The sequence below is a fragment of the Asparagus officinalis genome, chromosome 3, assembly GCF_001876935.1.
Source record: "Asparagus officinalis chromosome 3, Aspof.V1, whole genome shotgun sequence".
NCBI lineage: Eukaryota > Viridiplantae > Streptophyta > Magnoliopsida > Asparagales > Asparagaceae > Asparagus > Asparagus officinalis.
This window is the reverse complement of record NC_033796.1, coordinates 85,945,321-85,968,586: the sequence shown is the minus strand read 5'-3', so window position 1 is coordinate 85,968,586 and position 23,266 is coordinate 85,945,321.

Here is a 23,266-nt window from a genome sequence, read left to right as displayed (position 1 = left end):
GTGGCGATTCTTGGGTGCTTGTTTCTTGGGATGAAAGCACCTTCTTCTGGATGACGAGATTGTCGACCGCTCAGTCAACCGTTCGAAGGCTGAAGATTTATGTATCGACTCCCCTCATGGGCATTAGGAAAGTACTATAGAAATAAGATTCTCACAGCAGCAATGAGATTGCATCTGACTGATGCTACGTTTACGTGTGAGATAATCACAGAGGTCGACGGTAGGACTACCCCCAACTGGCTCCGTCGACCTAGTTTTACTCGAGTGAGACCCTCTAAATGATAGAGGTTGACGAACTTGGACAGCTGGACAAACTTCGTCATTCAGATGTTTTTGACAAGGTTCGTTGATAGGATGAGCTTGGCGCATTCGCCTTCTCGGTCGGCTTTTAACTTAAGGTTTGTTTTTTGGATGAACCTCGGTATGAGCCGTTTGTTGAGTTTGCTGAACCTCTCTTTGAGGACAAGGTTTGTTTTCTAAGCTTACTCCGATACGAGGATGAGGTCCGTCATTCTGACATTCCTCGGCCACTCGACCCTCATCAGACTTGTTGACCTTGGGCTAGTCAGCTCTCGGTCGATAATGGAAACCGTCTAGTGAGACCAAGGCTCGAGCCTTATGACGAGATTGATTCTGGCGCTGACGTTGTCGAGCATGTATCGACAGTGGACCAACAGAAACTCCCACTTTAGTCGAAGCCGGACGAGGTTCGTGGTCAGAAGCCAAGGTTTGGCTAGTAGAAGCCGAAGTTCAGCTAGGTTGCTTAACAACCCATTTCTTAGCCTGACGGCTAGTTAATGGAGCCTCATTTTTGAGAGGCATACACTTTTCCTCGAGGTTATTTTGAGTAGAATCATCAAAAGCCATATGGGCTAAAGTCTCATAAGATACTCGACGGCATTTTTGTGCCCTAGTGGGATTGGACTTACCAGAGAAGAGAAACTCCTCGTACTTCGTCTAGTCAAACTCTATCATCAGAGTTTCAACCTCGGTTCCCACTACAATCTTGTCTGACTGCACCACTACCATCTTATCGGAAAGAATGGTTGCTCCCATTGTGGTCGCCATCTTCTGTAGGGTCAAAAAATTTATGATTGAATTTCTTATTTTAAGAATGGATTCGATTGCTTAGTACAAATCCCTTACAATCGTTCACTCTTGATTATAAAGGAAGAGAAAATTAATTTGACTTATCTTTTGTTTAAAAGTGGGTTCTTGGTGGCGAAATGTTGCTTTTCTCGATGCTCAAGCTGAGATTGCTTCTTGTTGACGATCAGATCAAGATCATAAAAGCTTCCGACGGTGGCTTAGATCACAAGAATGCAGACACTGATCTCTCTTCACACGATAGCCAATAATCTTCCAAAAAGTCCAAAAGTCTCATCTTCATAGCTGCTCGAGGCTATTTATAGGGTTCGTAGAGCGTAACTGACGTGCTTGAATTGTTGGTAGAGGGTGCAACTTTCTCTTTCAATTCAGCCCACATCGGTTAATGGGTCGAAATGTGCTCCTGAAGCTTAGCGCATGTTGCTGACTAGGTCTTCAAACCATTACAGCTGGATCTCCTGCGGATAACGAGCCTCGCTGTATGGCGAGCCTTAATATGCAGTGAGGTTCGTCTTCTAAGACCAACTTTGTAGTATAGCGAACTGTCTTCACTAACAACGTCTGAAGAGCTTCGTATTCACCAACGAATTTCATCATCAATAGCTGAGTCCAACTGTATAGCAAGTCTTGTGACTTTCCTTTTGACGAGCCTCGTTTAAGCTTTACATCTGGTGATGAGCTCTGAATATCATATCCAACGACAAATTCCAAACTTTGTATCCAATGACGAACCCTAAATTCGTTTCCAATGACGAACCTCGAACCTCGTTTCCAATGACGAACCCCGAACCTCGTATCAAATAACGAACTTCGAACTTCGTTTCTAAAAGGGATCCTCGCTGAGCGACGGGTCTCATCTTTGACCAAGACGAGGTTCGTCCCTATGACGACTCTCATCATATTTAGAAGTTCGGCATTTTTTAATGTCTACATTGATATTTTCTTGATAACCACAATTCTCTCATGAAGCGAAAGATAACAAAATACCTTCTTTCATTCATCCATGATCCTTAGTTATTTTTAATGGCCAGGATTAACTTCATCAACCCTCCCACTGTAATTCTTTGATCACTCTTTCATTAGGATGAAAATCTAATGATCCCATCTGATCAATCTTCCCTAACAAAATTCTTACTGTATAATTGTTGAGTGTTGGAGAATTAACAGTCCTGCATTACAAAATCCATCACTGATCAGTCAATTGACAGTGGGACCACCAAATCAAACTCATTAACCATTAAAGAAAGTGAGAGATAAGAAAATACATTCTTTCCTTCTTTCACGGTTAAACCCATACATCCTCGTCGTGTCTAGGTATTTAACACTCTCGTTGCTAAAGTTCTGACATGATACTCAATGTTCCACTTTGCATTAATTGCTAATCTGTACAAATTAGCAAGCCTTCCATGTCAAGTTTTCGCAAGAAAATACCGTTGAGAACTTCACACCAACACTCCCACTATGTCCTCATCGACAAAGTGACTTTGACAATCAACACCATCCTTGTTATCTCTACTCACCTCCACACTCCCGCTTGGTCAAACCTTCAGACAGTTAGGGCCAAAACTAAAATCCCCTCTCGATTCATTCCATGAATGAGAGGTCCACTTAAATTGGACGATCAAACCTTCGGACAGTTAGGGTCGTTCCAAACTCCCTGTTCGCGGGAAAAATTGTCTTCATTGATTTCATTATTTTCTTGAACAACAGTTTATCGGTTACAAAAGATCCGGTCTTTTTATAAGATCCGGTTACAACAAAATCAACAAAAAATAAATCTTAAAAGATTACAACTTTCCTTTTTTGTGGAACAAATCGCAAGATCCTGTTTTGCGGTCTCTTGCTTGTGTAGGTTCTTTGCCTACGCCAGGGTTAATCCGTGGACCACCGCGTAATCTTGATCCGGTCGGATCTACACGATATGACGAGTGTTATTTCACGAAGGAAATAACAGCCGAGGGGATTATTTCACCAAGGAAATAATAGCCCTTAAGTAATCGAAATCGACCAAGCGAAATCGATACTCTTCTCGGGATCAAAAACCAAGTTTTGATCCGGAGGACGATCGTATAGATCTCAGATCTGATCTCTCTCGAACTCCTGCCTTATTTGGCATGGATGATCGCCGAGAACCAGATCTAAAAAGCCCAAGTCTCCAAGATTCCAAAGCTCTAACCTTTTTTTAGTTTCGAGCCTTTAATCCGGCAGAGTTTTCCCTCCGAAATTCTCCTAAAAGTCTCACCTTTAGCCTTCAAGATCTCAAAAAGTCCAACCTCTCAAATAATGAGCCACCAAGCCTATTTATAGGCATTTAAAACCAGATCTGGGCTCAGATCTGGGCCCAGATCTGGGCTTCAGCCTTGCGAGCCAGTTCGTACTATCTCGGCTATTTTGGCTATAACTCTCTCGTCCTATATCAGAATGAGGTGATTCAAGATGCGTTGGAAAGCTGACGAAAAGTCCTATAACTTTTGTGTTTTAAGTTTCTTCCGAATCAAATCAAAACATGACCGAAATATCACTTCTTTGTGCGAGCCACCATTTAGTGACTCGCATGGCTGCGAGCCAGTTCGTACTACCTCGGGTATTTCGGCTCTAACTCTCTCGTCCGATCTCGGAATGAGGTGATTCAAGATACATTGAAAAGCTGGAGAAGATACCTACAACTTCCAATAGCCAAGCCACACATGATATGTGCGAGTCACACATGGCGTTTTGCCCCTTTTGGGTGAAACACAACTCCTAGCAGCCAGTTCGTACTACCTCGGGTATTTTGGCTCTAACTCTCTCGTCCGATCTCAGAATAAGGTGATTCAAGATGCATTGGAAAGCTGGAGAAGATACCTACAACTTCCAATAGCCAAGCCACATATGATATGTGCAAGTCACACATGGTGTTTTGCCCCTTTTGGGTGAAACACAACTCCTAGCAGCTAGTTCGTACTACATCGGGTATTTCGGCTCTAACTCTCTCGTCCGATCTCGGAATGAGGTGATTCAAGATGCGTTGGAAAGCTGGAGAATAGACCTACAACTTTCAATAGCCGAGCTACACATGATATGTGCGAGTCACACATGGTGTTTTGCCCCTTTTGGGTGAAACACAACTCCTAGCAGCCAGTTCGTACTACCTCGGGTATTTCGGCTCTAACTCTCTCGTCCGATCTCGAAATGAGGTGATTCAAGATGTGTTGGAAATCTGGAGAAGAGACCTAAAATTTCCAATAGCCAAGCCACATATGATATGTGGGAGTCACACATGGTATTTTGCCCCTTTTGGGTGAAACACAACTCCTAGCAGCCAGTTCATACTACCTCGGGTATTTCGGCTCTAACTCTCTCGTCCGATCTCGGAATGAGGTGATTCAAGATGTAGTAGAAAGCTGGAGAAGAGACCTACAACTTCCAATAGATGATCCACATATGATATGTGCGAGTCACACATGGTGTTTTGCCTCTTTTGGTTGAAACACAACTCCTAGAAGCCAGTTCGTACTACCTCGGGTATTTCGGCTCTAACTCTCTCGTCCGATCTCGGAATGAGGTGATTCAAGATGCGTTGGAAAGCTGGAGAAGAGACCTACAACTTCCACTAGCCAAGTCACACATGATATGTTCGAGTCACACATGGTGTTTTGCCCCTTTTATTTGAAACACAACTCCTAGCAGCCAGTTCGTACTACCTCGGGTATTTCGACTCTAACTCTCTCGTCCGATCTCGGAATGAGGTGATTCAAGATGTGTTGGAAAGATGGAGAAGAGACCTACAACTTCCAATGTCTGAGTCACACATGATATGTGCGAGTCACACATGGTGTTTTGCCCCTTTTGGGTGAAACACAACTCCTAGCAGCCAGTTCGTACTACCTCGGGTATTTCGGCTCTAACTCTCTCGTCCGATCTCGGAATGAGGTGATTCAAGATGCGTTGGAAAGCTGGAGAAGAGACCTACAACTTCTAATAGCCTAACCACACATGATATGTGCGAGTCACACATGGTGTTTTGCCCCTTTTGGGTGAAACACAACTCCTAGCAGCCAGTTCGTACTACCTCGGGTATTTCGGCTCTAACTCTCTCGTCCGATCTCGGAATGAGGTGATTCAAGATGTGTTGGAAAGCTAGAGAAGAGACCTACAACTTCTAATATCTGAGTCACACATGATATGTGCGAGTCACACATGGTGTTTTGCCCCTTTTGGGTGAAACACAACTCCTACCTGCGTTGTCTTTTGCCATTTCATGTGTTACGTTGACTCGTACGCTTCACCGACTCGCATCATAAATTTTGTTAAGTCGGAGGTGAATTGTGAACGTGTTGGCCACTTGGTGGTGGGCGGTGAGAACACAGGCCATGTGATCAATAGATTCGCTGGTCGGTGTCAGATAATCCTCTCTGACTTAGATAATAGCGTTCATCACCTTCTCTCCATCTCGAGCTGTGTGTGGATACCTATAGGCATTTTTAGACGCCTACAGATACCCCCTCCAAAGTATTTCAGCCTTATTCTTTTATAGAAGAGTCTGGAATACTTTGGATATGATTGTCCCAACCTTCAATCGGTGTAACGGGACCTTGGAATGGCTTCTGTTCTTGATTCTTTCAATCCTCCAGGCTATTCGGTGCTTTGTCAAATGTCTACAAGGGTTCCGGTGCTGCATTTATTGTCTGACCATTATCTGAATTTTGAACTTGAAGTCAATTCCTGATTCTCTGATCTTTAGCTCGTGTTTGCTGTTTCAACATAGAACCGACCATCGATTGTTGGCGTTGAGTTTTCATTTGCAACGCGTTGTCCGGCGTTTGAGCTCCATCGTGACGCGTTGTCCGGCGTTTGACACAGTTTATACTCGTACGTCTGCTGGAGTATACACAATTTAAGCTCTTAAGGTATTGGAGCATGGTGGTGCTGCAGGACCAACTATTTACAGTTGTTTCGTCTGCGTATATGGATCTTATCCTGAAGTTGTTGGATGCCCAAGTCATGAGACCAACTCATAAAGTTGATGCGTCAATGACTCGCATTTATTGAATTTTTGGCAAATTCTCAGCCATTAACGGGTTTGATGAGCCTTTACCGACTACCGTTTGAGTCGGGCAAGCATGCGGATTGTTTAAGTCCGTTCCGCATGGGACGTTGTGCTAACGGATTGAACTCCCTTAGACTTGTTGCTATGACTTCGAATACGTAGACTTCGCCATTGTTACGGGAATAGGCTACCCGGCAACGTGTATTAGTCGCTGACTTAGGAATTTTGGCTAACCCCCAGCCTTCAACGGATTTGATTAGCCTTTACCGACTACCGTTTGAGTCGGGCTAGCATGCAGATTGTCTAAATCCGTTCCACATGTGACGTTGTGCTAACGGAATGAACTTCCTTAGACTTGCTGCTACGACTTCGAATACGTAGGCTTCGCCATTGTTACGGGAATAGGCTACCCGTCAACGTGTATTAGACGCTGACTTATCCCTACTTAGACTTTGGGATAAAGGTCCCCAGAATCTTGTTCTGGTGTATTTTTGATCAGTAAAAGACTAAACCAGTGATGCGTGTTAGGCGTCGGCATATCCTTTCTTAGGATTCAGGATGAAATTCCCCATGCGTGTAAGGCATGGATTTTGGCGTTATTAATAACAACCTGCCACAATGTCGAATATGTGGGCGGGTGTTCTTTTTAACGGTTAAGAACTAACCGGCAGCGCGGGTTAGGCGCAGACTTATCTTTGCTTAGGTTTCAGGATAGGATACCCCAGAATCGAACTCTGGTGTCTTTTTCTGCGGAGAAAGACTAAACCGGCAGCGCGTGTTAGGCGCAGACTTATCCCCGCTTAGGATTCAGGATAAACTTCCTAGGATGAATCCTATATTGATAAATTCTTGGAAAAAGGTTGGTGTGGGAAAGGAAGAATTTTATATTCTATAAATACGTGTCATTGTAACATGTTTATTATCATGTCTACAATCATTCCCCAAAGTTTTATATTTTTTGAAATTTATTTGATATTTTTAAACAGCGTTTTAAAATCAGATATACAGTTTTTGATATGTCAGTTTTCGGTCGACCGAACCTGAGCTCATAGGCTTACTGGCCGACAGAGAGTTCGTCGGTCGACCGGTCCGGTCGACCGAGAGCTTTTTCGGTCGACCGGATCGGTCGACCGACGCCTGTCCAGTACAGTTCCAACGGCTCTTTTTATGACTGTTGCCTTGGGGCTGTTTTGTCTTTTGCTCAGGTTTTTAGCTGAGTTCTTGGGAGGTTATATATACCCCCATTGTACTCTTTTCTAAAGACAAGAGAATGGTTTAAAAGATTTTAACAAGGGTTTAAACTTGTTTAGTGTTTGTTTAAAAAGCTTTTAAGCATTTACAAGAGTTTGATTTGTGAAGCAAATTTCACAAGAGCAAGTGGAGATCATTCTTGGTGTTTGAGCATTCATTCTTCTCCCTCTCTCTTGTCATCTATAGAGAAGTTTCCTTAAACTCAATTCTAGCATTTTATAAGTTTGTTCTTAATTTCATAAGCTAGATTTCATATTGAGTTTATATTGTTTTATCTCTTTGTTCACACACAACTTATTGAGCTTATTGTATTTACATTCATAGTATAATTTGGGGTTGTGGTGTGTGTTTATAAGCTTTTAAGCATTTGAGTGTTTTGGTTTTGTGAATCACTTCCACAAGAGCTTGAGGAGATCATCTATTGGTGTTTGAGCATCCAACTCTTCTCCTTCCACTCTTGATCTATTGAGAAGTTTTCTAAACTCAATCTAGCTTCATATTTTATATTGTTTGATTATCTTTTTATTAAGCTAGTGTTCATATTGAGTTTAGTTGATTTTATTATCTCTTTGTTCACACACAACCTATTGAGCTTATTGTATTTACATTCATAGTATAATTGGGTTGTGGGATTGTGTAACTTAGAGAGTGAGCTTATAATTCGTTCTCATTCATTGTAGAGAACAAACACTTTGTATTGAGCCTAATTGTGAGGATTCACTTGTAATACACTTGTACACCGAGAGAAGTGTGTGGTGAGAGACGGGGTCGAATCCAAGAGGAGTGGCGTCGGTTGACGTGCCTAGGGAGAGGTTGTAACCGAGCACTTGAGGAGGAGGACACGGGCTAGGACCAACACTTAGTGTGTGAGGTGTGATTGCATAGTGATTGTATTGTGAGGTGTAAACGTTGTTCGGGTGAACGTAGAAAACCCGGTTGTGATAGTGGAGATCTCCTCGAGGTGAGGAGCGGGGACGTAGGTCGTGGGGACCGAACCTCGTAAACATATCCTTTGTTTGTGATTGCATTGGCGCACTTGTTTTCATATTCATATCTTACATCGCCATTGTGTATTGCTTGTTGGTCATTTTGCCCTATCACATTTGTAGTTAATTTGTTTACCCCTCTTGTTAGTTTTATATCCTTGCACATACATTGTCTATATCTCTTTGTTAGGATATATCTTATTGTTTATATATCCTTGCATATATTTCTATCATATAGGATATATCACCTTGTGTATATTACATATTCTTGCACATAACTCTTTGTATATCTATCTTGCAAGAATATATTTGTTAATTAGTTTTAATTGGTATTTAATCGGATTAGATTAGCATAAGACCCTAATCACCCCCCCTCTAGGGTCTAACACCAATATCAACCCTTGGATTAAACTTGATCCCTAAGTTAATCAATTTCAGCCTTTAATTCGTAACAGTAAACTTGAGATCGATACCGCTATCGATAAGAGTATCGATACACAGTCATCTTGTTCTTCAGCCGATCTTCTCTTGTGTGTATGGGCTTGGACTTGTTGGGTTTTTTGAGAGATGAGATGTTGAATTCTGTTGGGCTTTTATTCATTAACCTACAATTAAGATAAAACATGTTTATTAGTGACATTTTATTTAAATTAAATAGATAATGAGGGTATAAAAATATAATAAAAATGTGATTATCAAGAACTATTTTCCTTCTCTTGAAACCTTTTTATTAGTCCATCATTTTTAATATGTCAACATATTCATTTTTTGTTGTAAGGATAGATTTATTTTTTATATAGTCAATAGACTTGAAATTCTCATCCAAAGATGGAAAAATTAAATTTATTAGAGAATCTTTGGGTAGCTCATCACCTTGATTCTTGATCAACATTGGATTGAGCAGTGTTATTAGGTCTTGAGTTATTGTTGGTTCATCTCCGTTCCTAACCCTGATTGTTGATCAACATTGTATTGAGCAGTGTTATTAGGTCTTGAGTTATTGTTGGTTCATCTCTGTTCCTAACCCTAAGAAGAAATTCACCAGTCAGACTTTGCTCTCTCATATTCTTTAGTAGTTGCAATTTTATCATTTTGCTCCATACATGTGAGCTAACTAAACTTTCTTTAATAGTATGTGATCTTGTTGCGTGGGGCACTACAGGTAAAACTTGTCTAAAATTGCCGCCAAATACCATTACTTTTCCGCCAAATGGTTCATCTTTATCCATTAAACCTCTTAAGATTCTATTCAATGTTTCAATTGCAGCACGTTTAGTCATAGGAGCCTCATCCCAAATTATTAGCCAAGCTATTCGCATGAGTTTTGATGTACCATCTTGCTTTGATATGACACACATAGATGAATTTTTTGTTGGGATTTTAATCTTAAATCTGGAGTGTACTATTCTTCCTCTAGGCATTATTACAGCTTCTACGCCTGATATTGCTGTAGCAAGAGCTATCATACATTGTGATTTTACTTTGTGATAGGGTATAAATGATAACTAAAAGTTACAGGTGCACAACTATCAAGTCATAGTATAAAAAGTTATTAATCTAAAATTGGTGTCGTAGGTATTAATCTAAAATTGATTCTTATGTTGTGTGCAACAAATTAGGAGTGTTGAAAGTGTGTGATTGTGGAGAGATATGAGGAGTGGTTGTGAATATATGAAAATAAAAATAAAATGAGGTTGAGAGGAGAGAAGGAAATCAAAGAAAATAAAGAGGAAAGTAAATAATAAAAAATCAAGAACAAAGAGAAATTTCAAGAAAGTAAAGATGGATGATTCAATTAAAGATATGAGGAATCTATAATTGAATTCATTAACTAATTTTAATTATAAATTATGAACCATTCTCTTTGTATTATATTTTACTTTAGATTTATTAAGCATAGATTATCAAATCACTTAAGAAAAGTATAACCTATCAAATTATCATCTAAACAAAATTAACATTCATGAAAAGAACAACAACTTAAGGATAATAATTCTAGAATTCATAAGCATAACCTATCAAACCAAGATAAGCATGTAGGCATTGAAAATTGCCTATAGGTCTCCACGAACGGTTCAGTGTCAAAGAGCGATGATGAACGTCACTATCCGATCCACAGGAGTCCAATTGACGTCGACAAACGATGTCTCGGAATTTCCGAGACACCCCAAGGGTGTCTCGGAATTTCCGAGACACCCCTAGGGGTGTCTCGGATTTATTGAGACACCCTAGGGTGTCTAGGCACCCTAGGAGCCCCCCTAGCCTATAAATACCCCCCCTTACCTCATTTTTGGAGATCTGGATTTTTGGAGAGCTTGGCGAAGCCCTGCTGCAGTGAAGAGTGGTCGAGCGCTCCAACCGAGGAAGAGAGGTCTTCATCAGATTCTTCATCACCTTTTCCCCCTTTTCCTTAGTATTACCCTTCGCCGGTAATCACTTAGAAGAGCTGATATCTCGTTTTAGCCGAGATAGACCCTTCAGGCTTCTAGATCTCACGCGGATCGACGAAGCTCTGTCCGATTTTTCGGAACAGATCTGAGTGCCAGGTAGTCCACGGATATTGACGTCCCCGTCACAGGCAAAAGACCCACGCAAGCAAGAGACCGCAAAACAGGATCTTGCGTTTGTTTGAAGGGAGTTGTAATCTTTTTTTTGTTTTCATTGTGTAAGAGTCTTATAAAAAGACTATCTTTTTTCTGTTTCATTGTAACGATTGAAGTTGTAATGAGTACAGCAATGAATACAACAACTTTCTCCGCAAACAAAGCATAGATTATCAAATTCTTCTTCTATCAATTAGTTCTCTAGTTGATTATCCTACACATGATCATTTTGAGCGCAAGAGAATAATTCACAAACTATAAAAGAAATTAGACTAGTTTCATACAATTCTAGAATTCTTACAATAATTAATTCTGCATCTTAGGAAATGAAAACAAGAGATGAAATCTATACCAGAGAAGAATAAAAGAAAAGAGTGAAATAAAACCTGATTACAAAGAAGAGAAATGAGAACAAAAAAATTTACAGTATGAACATAAAAATATATTTAACTAAGTTGTAAAAGAAAAGAACGAAGCTTGTGATGACGCTTCCTGCTCAAAGCATCTGCTATGACGTTCGCCTTCCTCGGATGATACTGAAGAGCAAACTCGAAATCCTTGATGAACTCGACCCTTCGCCACTGCCTTAGGTTGAGTTCCTTCTAAGAGAAGAGGTATTTCAGGTTCTGATGGTCTGTAAACAATTCGAATTGAACCCCATAAAGGTAATGTCTCCATGTTTTAAGTACAAAGACCACCAGCTCTAACTCCAAGTCGTGAGTAGGATAATTCTGTTCATGAGTCTTCAACTTCCGTGAGATGTAAGCCACTACTCTCTTAGTCTACATCAAAATGCCTCCTCGTTCCGAAAATAAAGCATCTGTGTAGACAACAAAGATCTTGTCATTGCTTGGAATGATCAACACTGGTGCAGGATGTCTAAAAATCACGACAGATAGCTGACCCCTATCAAACTTCAATCAACATCCCAACAATGAATGTTACAATCAGGCGACTTTCACATTAATAAAACGAAAGCTGCAATTGGAGGATTTTCACATAGATCAAGAAAGGTTATAATTCAACGACCTTCATGATGACTGATGAAAGCTCTGATTCAATAGCCTTCACTATCAACTGTGAACAATCTGACGACTCTCACATCCCAAATAGCTAAAGAGAAGATTACAGAATAATGGTCTTTGCAACGCTTTAATAGGGTAGGTTACAAACCTACAATCTCTTCGAAAAACACAGAAGCGACCTCTGCGTTTCAGCTTCAAAACACAGAGCGACCTCTGCGTTTTAGCTTCAAAATGTAATGCGGCCATTGCGTTTCAGCATTAGGCGGATGCCTATCTCTGCGTCCCAAGTCTGAGATGTAGAGTTCAGTTCTAGAACGCCAGCTTGAGGCTCTTGACTCATTCAAACACGAGCTAAACGGCTTCAAAACCATTTTCCCATGTATTGAGGGATTCTCGCTCACTTGGGAGCAGATTAAGGGCTCAGTTACACCCCTTTATCCTCCTATAAATATCCAATCAACTCAACCGAGTAAAAGGGTTAAAATTTTTTGGGGGAAAAGTGGGGTTTTCGGATAAAATCATCAGGAGATCGGCTAGAGAGAATTTTAGGGCAACAAAGAGATCTTGAGGCATCCTTCAGCAACAGCAAATTGACTTGGCTATTAACTAAATTTTTAGTTCAAACAACTCTTTTCATAGAGTTTAAAAACTTGCTCTGAGTTTATAAACTCGCTAAGTGTTCTTTTCATACTTACTATGCAAGTTTATTGTTTCAGTAAAGGGAGACGTTAAGATCGTCAACGGAGAGCAAACTCGACACGAGCATTCGAGGGAGGCACTCTATCGCCATCATGAAGAACCCAGAATTAAACAAAGGAGAGGATTTATATTGATCCTCCTTTCTTTTGTAATCGGAAATTCAAATTGTAATCAGTAAGAGATCGAGAGAGTTGTAAACATTCTTTTTCTAAGCAGTTAGAGGTAATAAATCAAATTCAATTCTTTTATTTTCTTATTACAAATTTTCCACCAAACAAAAGATGGCGACTCTGCTGGGGATGCAGAATCTTTGACGGCGAAGTGGTGGCGCAATCCGACGTTAATCTTATTGGAACGACTGTCGAAACTCTCGTCGTAGAGTTCAACCAAGCTAAGTACAAGGAAGCCCTCTCCTCTGGATCTCTCAGCCCTAATGCTAGGCACAAGACCCAAACGGTCATCAAGACCAAGGCTACATCCGTTGCTGAAACATCAAAGGCTCCTATTTGATCAAAGTTACTCGAACATCCCCTCCTCTGAAGGAGTGGGCTCAACCTCTGCCAAACTCGTTCAACGAGTAGAAAGTTCCACACCCACATTGACACAACGCATAACGGATCACAAGAGGCCCACTGCAGAGGCAACGATTTAGATAACAAGTCCAATCAAGACCAACGATTTAGATGCAAAGGCTTTAAGACAAGTCAAGAAGAATGTTGTTCGAAGGAGGAGAAGATCCTTACAATGAGCCTATCTCCGAGAGAGACGATCTCTCAATCAACACAAGAATAGTGTTTACGAGCCTCAACTTGAACGATGCTTTTCTGCTCCAGAACGCACACTTCATGGTAAGGAGCCCAAGTACGAAACCCGTGTGATCTAGCTTAAACTCGACCCTCAGTGGCACGTTGTTCAACCAAAACGCAACCCTCAGGGGAGCGTTCCTAAAGCCCAAGGCAACCCTCATGAGTGAGTTTTAGTATCAGAATATAGGTGTAGACGTCAAAAATTACATATAGCTTCCCAAACACAGTTCAAGACAACGAGAAGACGATAAACGTTATTATCCAAGTCAAGGGAATTAAACACAGTTCAAGACAACGAGAAGACGATAAACGTTATTATCCAAGTCAAGGGAATTTATCCAACACCAGTAAGCGTACGAAGTGGAGTTATTATCCAAGTCAAGGGAATTTATCCAACACCAGTAAGCGTACGAAGTGGATCAGTAAAATGTGCAAATCATCGAAATGATGAACCGTACGCAAAACAAGCAAACTTGAGGGGTCACAAATTGCCAAAATGTCAAAAAGATGAACAAAACACCACTCGGAGGCTTGCGTAAGCGCGAGCCACCAAATGGTGACTCGCACAGTCCCGAGCCACCAGGACTCTTTTTGACTCCCAAAACGCGGATTTTGATGATTTTTAAGGATTCTTTCGTCCCAGGGCCTCCCCAACTGTTTTGAGGCTATCCCTAAACGCGTTTAAGCGGTTATTAACCGCAAATAACGTTTAAACACCAATTCTTATCCAAAAGAACGTCTCCAAAGGCCTATAAATAGAAGCCTAGGGTCTTCTTTCAAGAGGATCTAAAATTAAGGAGGCGAGGTACTGTCAAATTGTCCAACTAACCACGAATTTCAGAGGAGAATCATCAGATCTTGGCGAATACTTTCATAAAGAAAGTCCTTCGAAAGGTTTGTGATTCTTTCCCCTTCTTTCCTCCGGATTAAATTTGGTTTTAGTCTCGAGAAGAGCCACAATCTCGCTTGGTCGTGATTGTCACTTCCGCAATTGTTCCTTTGTGAAACAAGAGCGTAGTTATACTGTCAATCGGGTTTGATCTGTGGTGGTCCACAGACTAACGCGTCCCCGGCAGGTATGGTAGTTGGCATTCCCAAGGAAACCGGGAGTTGTTGCTGAAAGCCTGATGACCGAGCGTCAATAACAACTCCTGCCAAAAGCAAGAAATCGAGACCCTCAGATTCACCAGACTTTCCGTTAGAAATAGTTGTATCAGTCTTAATGACTGGTCCTACGATTAGAACCCTCCGATGATTAAATGAAAGATCACGAGTAAATAAGTGAAACATGGGAATAAGAAGCTTTTCTAACAGAGTAAGAAGTATAGAAACAGTTAGCAGGGATACGAATTCTCCATCGTTTAGTTCCCTCCACCTGAAAGATGCGCTACTGGTTTTAAGTATACCTGGACTCTCAGCCTGTTCGGTTAAGCCTGGCTCGACATCGTGACCCGTGCCAGTCTCATCGGGAATACTTGTCTCAGTGTCTACAGGCTTTTCGAGCCTGATTCCGGGAGTTGGTTCCGAGAAGTCAATATCAGGGGAGGAAGCGTCAAAGATAAAGTCGCTTGCAAAATCTTCTTCTGCAAAGTGCGAAATTGTTTAAGTTCAAAAGCTCAACATATGCTGGAAGAAATTATACGAAGAAGTATTCACCCCTTTCAACCGTCCGTCCTTGATTCGCCGGTTCTGTTTCAGAGTTGCCCCGTCGCTTAGAAGCCAGCTTCTTGCGCTTAGCCGGACGTTCCTCCTCTGGATCAACAGGCCTCTCCTCGGAAAAATTTAGAACGTAATTCATGCCCTGGAGTGACCTGAGTGGCAGGTCGAGACCGCGTCCGGTGAATAAGGCTTGGCTCTTCTCTCTCCTCTTCAGAAGCTGCACGTGGGATTTAAACCGACATCTTATTAGGATAAGTGAACAAGACTTGCATCTTTGGCTTCTTTAGAGGAGGCGAATGTTTGGACAGTCGGAAGCGACGAGTTCTTTCAGCAATTGCTAATTCAAATAACTCTAAAGAGAGGGGATCTAACACACATGTTTCCAGTTCCTCTTCTTCGCCATCACCTCCAATCTTTGTACCACCCTAGCATAAGCTTCCGTAGTTTCTTTACCAGGAGGAAAAGTAGACTCCCCCTGCGTTTTATGACTAGAAGGACCTACTGGCTCCCTCCTTCTCCTCTTTTCGAGCTCGGATTCATATGCCCTTCGAGTAGCGACTCGGGAAGCTTCTTCGTCGATTGACTCGGTGATTGGTTGAACGGGTACGTGTTCATTTGCCGCCAAGAGCCACCGGCACTATAGAAAAGTCAACTCCAACTTACGCTAAACACCTGGAAGGTTGAATTTGGCACCAGTGCAACCAGTGATGTTCCAAAGCCATGCTCGAGCCCCATCTACTAAACCCCCACGAGTCCGGAGCTGTCGGTTCGGGTTCCCTATATAAATCTGATCATAGCCAAACTGATGGGTGAACCGACATGGCAAGTAGGGTTCTATATAACAATGGTTTTGTGCGCGGAAGATCACATAGCCCGGCCGGATATTAACTAGCCAATCGAAGCAGCCAGAATCGAGGGAAGTCCGACCCGTGCTCGGCTTCTCTACATCTATAAATGAGTTGCCATATTGACCCGAAAATCTAGGGAAGCAAGTAGGAAAGACCCAGCACTTTTGATTCTGAAATTGCTTCCTGACCTCTGCAAAACCTCGACCCTTCCATTTGCAATTTTCTATTATTTGGAGAAAAGGAAGGGAGGGATCCACAGAAGTTGGTGCCGACATCATATCCAAGCGATGAAGCACCAACCAAGCCATTAAGTAAGTGTAGGGGAGTTCCACCTTTGTGAGGGGAATCTGAGCTGGTAGTGAATTCCCCCTCTGAGTGAATGCGTTCTTGATCTGGCGAAGCCCTCTGTGAATACCAACGGTCATTGCCGAAAGAAAACATAGGTTTTTCTGGTGAGCAAGCAGAACCACGGGAAACAAAACTTCTAGGGGGAGTGTGTCAGTAGATTGGTATGACACTACGCATTTTTTCAGCCAGATAGCAAGATACCTGGCAAGTAATGTCATAGGCCGGATTGGTTTAATTCCTTGCCACAAGAATGTCTGGAACTTAGTTCTAGCAGCAAAGCCATCCTCAATACCAGCTGTGGTGTAAGACTGAGCATTCAACTTCCATATCAGCTCATTCACTTCAGAGGTGGTTAGCGGCGATAACTCACAAATTGTTTCATTTAGAACGCTGTTCGTGTTCTTGAATAGATAATCTGCGAACTTCTTCAAACTAATTTGCGGCCGCGGCTTCTTCGATAATAGATTAGCACCCGCCAGAGCTATGTGGTAGTGACAGGTGAGATCCCAGAAGGTATTATAGCGGTTGGGTGTCCGCGACTTCAATTGCTGCAGCTCCCTGTTAGAAGGAAAGTACTCTTGATAAATCATGTTCCCCATTGGAAGACCGGAGACTTTATACATTTCGTGCAATGCCAATCCCAACTCTCCATGCTTGGTCAGAAATGTGTTGGTGTTAGGATTATAGAGTTCCAACAGCGCCAAAAAATGAGGGACACTAATGGTCAGTCCATAAGTGGTGGCACGGACGGCTGCATATAAGCCACTAACCTTCAAATCATCACCAAATCGGTCTAAGATATAGTTGCTCAAACGAGTCCACCATAGTCTATCTGATGAATGTACCCAGCCATAACATCGATGGCCGGTCGCTGGCATTTCTCGACCCAAAGCTGCGAGCCGATTCTTCATAGTGTTAGCGACAGTGAAGATCTCATCTTTGGGTGGGTCATTCAATCCTGTGATCCCTGGATACAACCCTGTTATCCGGTTCCGATTACTTGAGCCGGGAATTATTGCGCCATGGGTGATATAACCACAATGAATGTGCTCGTGTTCTTCTGTTAGCGTCCATGACATTTCTCATGGAACGGCTTGACACCGAAGCTCTGCAAGCGAACGATGACGAGGAATTGGAGGAAGATATAAATGGCCACCGTCATCATGGTGTAGCCATTGCTCCATTCCAAGAAATACAGCAGCAGGATCTTCTATGGAATCACCAAATAAGTAGTCCGGCTTCCTCAACGGATGTGTGTTTGGGTCAAAAGTTGCCTTTTCCATTGTTTTCAAACCTGTTACACCGTTTATCGATTACAAGTTCAAACTGAAAAGAGAGTTGATCTTTTTATAAGATCTTCTTACAACGAAAAATAAAGATTACAACTTTATCAAACAAAACGCAGCAGTAGTTTATCTCCCGCTGCTTTGCGTGGGATCTTTGCCTGTGCCGGGGACGCATTAGTCCGTGGACCACCGCAGACCAAAGCCGATCGATAATATAATTACACTCTTGTTTCACGACGGAAACAATTGCGGAAGCGACAATCACGGCCAAGCGAGATTGTGGCTCTTCTCGAGATTAAAACCAAGTTTAATCCGGAGGAAAGAAGGGAAGAGAATCACAAACCTTTCGAAGGGGCTTTCTTTATGAAAGTGTTCGCCAAGCTCTGATGATTCTCCTCTGAAATTCGTGGTTGACTGGTCAATTTGACAGCACCTCGCCTTCTTAATCTCAGATCTCCGATCCCCTTGAAAGAAGACCTTAGGCTTCTATTTATAGGCTTTTTGAGATGTGTCTCCTAGTAGGAATTGATGTTTAAACGTTATCTGCGGTTTATAACTGTCTAAACGTGTTTATGGATAACCTCAGAGCAGTTGGAGAGGTTTTGGGACGAAAGAATCCTTAAAAATCATCGAAATCCGTGTTTGGGGAGGTTTTGTATCCAACAAGAGTCCTGGTGACTCGGAAATGTGCGAGTCAGCTTCTGGTGACTCGGAACTGTGCGAGTCAGCATTTGGTGACTCTGAACTGTGCGAGTCAGCTTCTGGTGACTCGGAACTATGCGAGTCAACTTCTGGTGACTCGGAACTGTGCGAGTCAGCTTCTGGTGACTCAGAACTGTGCGAGTCAGCTTCTGGTGACTCGGAACTGTGCGAGTCAGCATTTGGTGACTCGGCACTGTTCAAGCTTCTAAGCAATGTTTCGTGATTCTTCCAGCTTCTTTGTTTTGCGTACGCTTCGTCGCCTTGCTGATTTTGGATGAATTCCTTTGACTTGGATAATAACGTTTATCGTCTTTTCCTTGTCTTGCACTGTGTTTGAGGACCTATGGGCAATTTTTAACGCCTACAATGTGTAGAACTAGGATCCTTCACTAATGGTGCGTCTGTGATGAGTTGCCTTAAACTATGGCGCCCTCCTTTCCGTATTAACTACGGAAGTTCTTCCGATACACCCAGAGCAAACTGAGGAGCTACCGAAATAGGGTTTGGCTCATCAGTGGAGGCATAAGCCTCACTGCAGCGACCTTCCACTGAATGGGCACCAAACTCCCTCGAGAGAAAATCAACTGAGGGAAAACAATAGGCAATTATTAGATACAGTCATAAATGCCTATGTTAAGACAATATAGGCGTCGAACTTGCCTCACAAAATGTGAGATAGAGTCACAGCCTTAAATGGTGAGACGATCTCAATTATATCACACACGCAAACGACAAAGCATATTAACGTGCGAACAACACGATGGTATACCCGAGTCTACGTGATATGACACAACATGAGATCGCCCCATATTGCCTTAAAACGTGTTTTGACTAAGCAAAACACATCTTGTAAAGCGTCCATCCCTACGAAAGAGGATGGCGGCTCTTCTCAATGACCTCACAAAGGAGAACAAAGCGAGGATATTATTCCAAGTACATATTCACAATGAATTAACAAGGCGAGACGATTAAAGAGCCACACTATACACACGAAGCACGGGATATATTGTCGCAAGAATAACGCGACAATATATCTATCCTTCGGAGTATAGTGCAGCAGGAAATCACCCCAGGTTAATTCAGTCATGTCTTGACCAAGCAAAACACGACTTGTGAAGCGTCCACCCCCACGAAGGAGGATGGCAGCTCTTCCCAATTGCCTCACCAAAGAGAACAAAGCGGGGATGCAACATACAGTGTGATATCTCAATATTTAACTCGTGAATGAAAGAGGCGGTGACGATATACCTGTGTAACTAAACGGCGTCGGCTTGGGCGACTGAGTCGCCGAACGGCCTCGAACAACGCGAGATCTCTTAGGTGACATATCTGCAGAGAGAATTAACAAGTCAATTACGACAAAAATTGAGAGGTATCAGATTAATGCAAAGAAAAATTATGCTCCGATCAAACTTAAGTAGTGGGCTCGATGCAGATTCCGTTTCAACCCACAACAGCTTGTGTAACAAATTCAGCCATAATTCTAGGAATTTGGCCGAAGCCATCCACGTCGCCAACAATAAAACACGACGTGCCTACAAATCAGGCTATCGTATGCACTAAAGCCTGATATGGCAATTATCATGCAGGGTTCCGAATTCAAATTACGTAATTGTTCGTGATGAAAATCGAGGCCCGGGAATTTTAGTCACATCCAAATACAAGACTAAAAGTTCAGTTCATACGAAATCAGTTTCTATGCACGGCTACACATTCAAAATGGGAATTTAGGTGGATTACAAGCCTAATTTGGCTAAATTCGTGCATGCAAGGGGATGGGCTCTGATATCCAAGCACAAGGTCTCAAAATTCCCCTCAAAGCCAAAAATTTGAATGCAAGAAAATGAATCAAAGGCACGCGATCGTGTACCCAAGTCCAAGAGTTTCACATCTTAATATTAACTCAACCGATCTGGTTAGTACTCAACCAAAGTCAAATCTTCGACAACCACCCAAATTTCAACTAAAGGAGTGAAATAAAGAGTTCGATCGTCGTTCAAATCCTCTTACACAATCAAGAATAGGTCTTGGTTCAAGATTTCTCTAAGAACACAGTCTAGGGTTTCATCCTTTCACCAAAACCGAAATACAAATGAAACTAACCCTACATGAAATTGAGGTTAAGGAGAGCGAAAAATTACCTGAAAACTTGAAGGAGAGATGAACGAAATCTGCAAGCTGAGTTCACAACAAATCTCGAGCTGAAGATTTAATCCAAAACCCTAACCCTCAAGAACGAATTTGTCAAGATGAAGGGGATTCGAAAATGAGATTCAGAGAGGCGAAGAACAAAGAGGATGGGGGAAATGTCTGAAATGGGTTCTTGAGGAAGTGGCTCGGAGAAGAGATTTGAAACGACGAAGGAGGAAGAAGAAGAAGACATCGGGTTTTATAAACCCTGAACCGAACCTAAACTGTGGTTGAACCCAACCAGACCCGGTTCGAACTAAATCAAACAAGGCCCGCAACACCCTCTGCTGGCTCGCACGCATGTGAGCCACCTTCTGCTGGCTCGCACGCATGCGAGCCACCTTATGCTGGCTCGTAGGCGTGGCGAACTATTGGGCCAATTTACGGATATTTTGATCCGTCTTCGAGCATTTTTCGACGTATCCAACACCTGTATTCATACTCCAATGGGTATATGAGTTTAAACTGCTTCCCACCCTCGACGAGAATTTTCTGGAGAATATTGTTTGGAATATTCTTAAGGATAACCCGACGACCTCTGATAGGTATATGAGGCTAAACTAATTCCCGAAACTCCTAAGAGTATACTAGTATAAACTGGTCCTCTCTGCTCCAACGTATAGCTTTTGGTCAATGCCTGTCAAGACGTCGTCAAAAATGAATTCCCGACAATGATAGTCAGTTCAACGTTAACTGAATGAGATCAATCAACACACAAGTTTCAATCCGAGACTTCGATAGCGGTCAGACGATAAACACAGAACCGTAAGAACTTCATCTATTCGACAAAATGCTGAGTAGATTGAAGGCTGAAGGAGTCAAGAGCTTAAGCCAATTACAGGTCCTTTTACACCGACTGAAGGTTGGGCCTATCACATCCAAAGTATTTCAGGCTCTTCTATAAAAGAAACGAGACTGAAACACTTTGGAGGGGGTATCTGTAGACGTCAAAAATTACCTATAGCTTCCCAAACACAGTTCAAGACAACGAGAAGACGATAAACGTTATTATCCAAGTCAAGGGAATTTATCCAACACCAGTAAGCGTACGAAGTGGATCAGTAAAATGTGCAAGTCATCGAAACGATGAACCGTATGCAAAACAAGCGAACTTGAGGGGTCACAAATCGCCAAAATGTCAAAAAGATGACCCATGCGAGCCACCAAATGGTGACTCGCATATTCCCGAGCCACCAGGACTCTTTTTGACTCCCAAGACTCCCAAAACGTGGATTTCGATTATTTTTAAGGATTCTTTCGTCCCAGGGCCTCCCCAACTATTTTGAGGTTATCCCTAAACGCGTTAACCAAAATAACGCTTAAACATCAATTCTTATCCAAAAGGACATCTCCAAAGGCCTATAAATAGAAGCCTAGGGTCTTCTTTCAAGAGGATCTGAAATTAAGGAGGCGAGGTGCTGTCAAATTGTCCAACTAACCACGAATTTCAGAGGAGAATTATCAGATCTTGGCGAATACTTTCATAAAGAAAGTCCTTCGAAAGGTTTGTGATTCTTTCCCCTTCTTTCCTTCGGATTAAACTACTTTCATAAAGAAAGTCCTTCGAAAGGTTTGTGATTCTTTCCCCTTCTTTCCTTCGGATTAAACTTGGTTTTAATCTCGGTTTGTGATTCTTTCCCCTTCTTTCCTTCGGATTAAACTTGGTTTTAATCTCGAGAAGAGCCACAATCTTGCTTGGTCGTGATTGTTGCTTCCGCAATTGTTTCCTTTGTGAAACAAGAGCATAGTTATACTGTCAATCGGGTTTGATCTGTGGTGGTCCACGGACTAACGCGTCCCCGGTACAGGCAAAGATTCCACGCAAAGCAACGGGAGATAAACTACTGCTGTGTTTTATTTGATAAAGTTGTAATCTTTATTTTTTATTGTAAGAAGATCTTATAAAAAGATCAACTTTTCTTCCAGTTTGAACTTGTAATCGATAAACAGTATAACAGGTTTGAAAGCAATGGAAAATGTAACTTTTGACAAAAACAATAGGTCTTCGGACCACGTTAATCTGCATGAACGCAATCCCTAGGGATACGTTTCCCAAATCAAACGTAGCTCTCATATATGCATTTCAACATCAAAACGTGACCCCTAAGGGCACGTTTCATCAACCAAACGCACACCTCAGAAGTGAGTTTAACCAAAACGTGACCGCCAAGGGCACGTTTCACCTCAGAAATGCAGGCCTTAGCCTAGCGTTCACAAAGCCAGGTGTGACCCTCGTGTTTCTTCTCTAGAATGCGACGTGGTCTGTCAAGTTCAGAAAGATCAACATGGAATTAAGATTCATGTTCGTCAAGAACCAGTCCCACCCACTAACGGATAGGGGGTTCCATCTCCATCCTCATGCTCTGCTAGAGATTCATCGCCAGTCAACGCGTTGCAATGAAAAGTCAACGTCGGGCAATCCGAAACCCTAGGTTAACATCGGCCAATGCGTAACCCTAGGTCAACGCCAATCAATGCGTTACAATGAAAAGTCAACGTCGGGCGATCCGAAACTCTAGGTTAACACCGGTCAACGCGTAACCCTAGGTCAATGCCAGTCAACGCGTTATAATAAAAAGTCAACGTCAAGCGATCCGAAACCCTAGGTTAACAGCGGTCAACGCGTAACCCTAGGTCAACGCCAGTCAACGTGTTATAATGAAAAGTTACCGTCAGGTGATCCGAAACCCTAGGTTAACGTCGGTCAACGCGTAACCCTAGGTCAAC